Genomic DNA, 5,722 nt, shown 5'->3' with positions numbered 1-5,722 from the left:
AAAAAAATAAAAAAATCTCAAAATTAGACTATGCGATCATGACATATAGGTCTAGCTTTGATATCAGTTGAAGGAAAGATTTTCGATCTGATCAGATTGATAGGGTGTGTTTTGAAAATTTTCTATTCTAAGGATTACATAAAAATTATGTTTACCTTAATTTATAGTAGAATAGGGATTAAAATCTCCAAGAAAACTCAAATCTGATACCTCACGAGGTCTGAACATATAGACGTTCTACTTCACGCGCACGCCAAACTTCACCGAAAAGCAGGATGAAGCCTCGGGTCATCACATCTTCTAAAGACAGCAAGGAAGGAAGGATGAAGACCTTTGATGTGATGCCTCACACCTGAATTTGGGATGCCTAGACCTCTTCACGCAAAGTGAAGATTAACCCCAAAATCAGCACGTCAAGGATAAGGACAGCCTTCCTTCTCTTAAACGCCACCTCTCTCTCTCACCTTAGCACTCAATCAAATTGATATGCTTTGATGGTTAGAGATTCTCTCTATTTATAGATGATTCTCCATGACCCATTAGACTAGGAGTCCTAATTCAAATCAACTTTGAATTTTTTCACCTCTTACCATATGAGGAGTCCTAAAGGAGATAGGATTGGCGCCTACCTTGGCGCCCCCATGCACCCATGCCTATACCCAAGAGGAGGGGCAGCATAACCAGCACTGCCACCCTCTCTTGGTCAGTCATGAAGAGAGAGAGTTTTAGTAATTTTAGACTCGAAAGATCCAATCCAATTTTGGATCAAATCGAATCCAATTCAAATCTGATTCGAACCAATTTCGAATAGGCTGTCAATCCCAAACTATTTTAGATTTTAGGACTAAATCTAACTTAAATTTTTAATCCAATTAAATCTCATTAAACTAAATCTAATCTAAAATTAATTAGTATTAAAATTTAATCTTTCATAAGCTCCTTGGATCATAGATCAAATTTTTTTCATCTCTAGAATTGAATGTAAACCTTATGTCTAGTGCTAGCTAGACATAGTCAACTATTTAATCCCGTATAACCCTCAAATTAATTCTCAATTAAGCTAATCTATTTGTTCAAAGTCATGTACTTTCAATATTGAACATAGAGATTTAGGTCAATCCTTTTCTATATTGCTTGACTTTGCGTATTACTCCATAGGTTCGAACACAAAGTTGGAAGCACAGAAACCATTTTCTATACTAATCGAGGTTATCATCTAGCAATGGTGCCCAAGATCCAGATAGATTGAATATATGCAAGGCAATATTCTAAAACCTATACATATGGTTACCGCATAATTCATCCCTTTGACTATAAATGCTCAAGAAAAATCTAGGGTTTAACTGTCAACCCTGGATGAGTCATCCACATTGTATTTCAACCTTTCACATCCATCATATGGATTATCCAAGCCCAGTGTTTACTAAATTGAAATACAGTGATGCATTTTCTCTCATCTTGATCCACACACAGATTTTGCAAGTACTTGACTATACCCAATAGCCTTCCATCACTGTATTAGAAAAGCAGGTAGTCCGGTACTAAAGCACAGTAAGTTGTTTGCAAGTCACTATAGTGATCTTAGGTCTAAGAGATACTTATGCCCATATGCTTTGCGAGCTGCTCTTGACAACAGAACATTGTGCAAGTAAGTCACTTATTCAGTGATGACGTACTCCTACATCTCACCTGTATGCCATGTCAATATCTCCACACTCCTTGATTAAGAGGATAACCAACCTATATGGCACACAATGACTTACATTCGATGAATTATGAACACTTGAATTAAGTCATTAAAGATATATAATTTTATTTAATTACTCTTTATTTATTAAAATTTGATACTCTTTAGTCTATTTTATAGATAATTTAGAGTTTGGATTCATACGATTCAAATTAGACTCAATTAGATTAGATTTGAGTGAACCAGACAACCAGCTCTCATTTCAGTGTGAATGCGACTTAAAGATCAAGGGTCAAGAAGCAACCTCTCCAACCAAAGATCTAGATTAGAAGATATATAGAACCAAAGATGAACATGACTTAAATATCAAGGGTTCAGATTAAAAGATCACTCTTCATGAAGATCAAGTATGAATATGACTTATTGATCAACTAAGGAGAAGCAAGATGCTTGATCTAAGGATCCTTATTCATGCTCCCACCTCTCTTTTCTTTCTTAACTCATGTCTCCAAACCCTAAAAGATCACTCCCCACTCTATAAATAAGACCTCAAGGTCTCTTTTAAGGATCCATCAGCCTTCTCCACGCCAATAAGCCTTCCCCACATCCAAATCTCCATAGCCTTAGGTTTCATGCCACAGCCCTTTTTTGCGCCAACCCTATCTTCTTAGATTTTTATCCAGTAATAGGCATAATCTTTTTTCCTCAAACTTTATCATCCCAAATCTCCATTAGTCTCCTACAAACCATAAAAATCCTATATCCAAAAGCCTCCAAAAAGTTCTCCGAATCTTTCTCTCTTTCTAGCCCTGCAGACTGCAGCCTAAAAATTTCAGCAACTCTCTTCCACCTTCTAATCTCTTTCAAACCCACTTTCTTCAGTTTATTCTCTACCAAATCTCCTCCTCTTACTGTTGAAAATCATTTTCAAGTCTAAGGAAAAGAATCTTCAGAGTTCAAGATACAAATCATGGTGAAGAACCTCCCGATGGCGGCAAAACAACCACATCTCAGGAGATCTCTGTAATTTTATTTTGACAGTGCATTTTATTATAAAATTTTATGTATTTTTCTTTAATATGCAATAAAAATTGATTTTATTTGCTTATATTTTTGTATCTTTATTTTTTTTTATAAGATTTTAATCTAGAATAATCTATTATCTTTGGGATGAGCTATGATCTACGAATACAGTTCGTGCTCTTGGGATAGATTATCTTTAGATAAAGATCTTTCTTTTACATCTAAATAATTTAGACTAGCCTATAACTTTAAGAGATGAATCATGATCCAACGAATATAGGCCATGCTCTCTAAGATAGACTATATTTTTATTATTTAGATATCAAAGCAAAAGCATGTTAGGAAGGTACCAACTGTCAAACAAAAAAATAGTTGAGATCTTGAGAACTTCTATTATATTTGAAGTTAATCTTTAATTAAGTTATTTATTTTTTTGCTCATGTATTTAGTAGTCTTCTAATTAATCAACTTCTATTCATCTTTAATTTAAGATTAAAATAACTCAACCGTAACAAAGCAATCTCTGTGGATACGAACCTAACTCACTACTATCTATATTGTTTTGAGTTAGTGATTTATTTTTTATGCCTGCGATAGTGATCAAATTTCAGTGCCATTGTCGGAGATCGTATTTTAATTACTTTGAGTTGTAAAAATTTATTTTAAAAAATCTATTTATTATTTTCTTTAATTTATTGCTTTCTTAGTTAACTACTTGTTTTTGTCCTAATTTTAATTGCTTTATTTTTTAGGTTGCCTTTTATTTTCTTGTTCTATAAAAAAAATAGAAAAAAAATCAAAAATATATATTTTCTATATTTACTTTCTACTTTTTATTTGCTTTCTAATTTGCCTAGATAACTTAATCAAACTTATATTTTTGCAAAATCAACCAAATCTTTACACTGACATCTCATAATTTATTTAGAAAATTAGATATTTAATCACAAAACCTAAAAAGAGAAATAAATTAATTTAATCTTGATTAATCACCAAATTTGGATATCTTTTTTTTTTTTGCATCATATAATTTCATAAAATCTCTTAAGGGCAAAATCCTAATCAATATAAGATGGAGATTTCATCACGCTTTCTTGGCCCACAAACCATCATCTTGTATTTGCATTAATCCAAGCATTTAATCTAAAATCAATTAGACATTGGTCCCTAAGGAGTCTCGAGCTCAATAGGACAAGAACTCCTAAGAGTTGAACTGGGTTAGAGTTAGTCAGTTTAACTAGTGTCTAAGAAAGTGATTCAGAGATTACATCCCAAAGGAAGGTAGTTCATTAATTGATTCCGTTCGCTTACCTGACCAACTCAGTTGGTATCTAAGAAAAGCAACGGAGGGACCCCCACTAACCTTACACTTATCTGGCTAGTTGAGTGGTTAGTCTGCTACTTGAAGTACTCGAAGGTGATCTTGGCAGTTAGGAGCTATCTAAATTTAGGATAATTCGTAACTAGGATTGATTGACATATTTTATTGCTAACCGAAAATATCTAATCTAACTTAGATTCTTTGCATCTACTTTTTAGATTTAAGACTCAATAGGCTCTTATCTTTAGAATTTCTTTCATCCTCTTCTTTTATTTATACCTAAAAATCCAAAAAAATTATAAAAAAATTGAAATTGCTTGTGTTTGCACTAAGGTATAAATTGTAGGATTTATGCTCAGACATCGCTTATTGCAACCCGAGATTCAACTGTTAGATCCTGAAATTGAAAGAACCCTTAGAGCCAACAAACCCAAGAACATAGATTGAAATTAGGAGACTGATCTACCTAGGCAGTTGAAGGAGTACTTTACTCCTTCCATATATACCTACTCTTCTTGCAACTAAGTGCCTCTAGTTGAGATAGTTCAATATGAAATCAAGTCAAGTGTCATCCAAATACTTCCAGATGAATTCTTCAAAATTTGTTCAACGGTTAGAATTCAAAATTTGTCTGACGATGCTCTTAAATTGAAATTATTTCCTTTCTCACTGAAGGACAAAGCCAAATATTGCTAAACTCCTTGGATACAATCATAATTTTAATCTGAAATCAACTATTATTGAGAATTTTTTAAAAAATACTTTCTAATTGCAAAAATTAATGAAATTAGAAAGGCCATAATTAGTTTTTCTCAATTGGATGGGGAGATGTTTCATGAGACTTGGGAGAGATTAAAGGAACTGATTAGAAAATGCCCCCACCATGCTGTACCCAAATGGCAACTGGTCCAGGGCTTCTATGATGGCTTGTCAAAGAAGCATCGACAATTGGTTGACGCATCTTGTGGTGAAACCTTCATACTGAAAAATGAGCATGAAGCCTAGCAACTATTTGAAACTCTAAGTAAAAACTCATTGCACCATATGTCTACTGTCAGGAGAGACCCTCCCATGTCTGGACCTAAATAGGGTGGGATTTATTAGATTGGTAGTTTAATGGACATCCATAGTCGAATGGATTAATTATCTCAAATGATGAACTGAATGCTGCAAGTAATGCCCATCAGCACTCCACCCACATCTACGATAGATGTCTATTCAATATGTTCAAGTCCTACTCATTTTGTTTATGATTGTCCTGTTGTACATCAATTCCCTGAGTTTATGCATGAACAAGTCAATCAAGTACAAACTCAGAACAATTTTAGATTAGGATACAATCCTTTCTCCAATACCTATAATCCGGATTGGAAAAACTATCCTAATTTTTCTTGGGCCCAACAACTTGCTGCAAGACCCCCAGTATCCAGACCCAACTATACTGAGGGAGCCTATAAGCCAGCTCCATACCCACAACCAGCACTAAATTCCCCATCTTCTTCAAATGCTGCCCTTAAAAATATTCTGCAAGAACTATAGATTTTGCACTCCCACACACAGTCAATTGCAAAGCTACAAGCCTAGGTAAGGCAACTAGCTACAACCTTGAATAAGAGGGAGGAAGAAAAATTATCCAGCCAACCTGTTAGTAATCAAAACAGACAGTACATGGCTGAGAGCTCCACTAGCCC

The 5,722-nt window shown here is 34.2% G+C and overlaps 1 non-coding gene across 1 annotated transcript; it reads right to left on the bottom strand.

Annotated features, from left to right (window-relative positions):
• Positions 1-4,814: 4,814 nt before the first annotated feature.
• Positions 4,815-4,921, bottom strand: LOC114913030 (small nucleolar RNA R71). Its single transcript, XR_003799054.1, has one exon. It is a non-coding gene; the product is annotated as a small nucleolar RNA R71 (small nucleolar RNA).
• Positions 4,922-5,722: the final 801 nt, after the last annotated feature.

The sequence above is a fragment of the Elaeis guineensis genome, chromosome 12 (assembly GCF_000442705.2).
Source record: "Elaeis guineensis isolate ETL-2024a chromosome 12, EG11, whole genome shotgun sequence".
Lineage (NCBI taxonomy): Eukaryota > Viridiplantae > Streptophyta > Magnoliopsida > Arecales > Arecaceae > Elaeis > Elaeis guineensis.
This window is presented reverse-complemented; position numbering and strand designations above follow the sequence as displayed.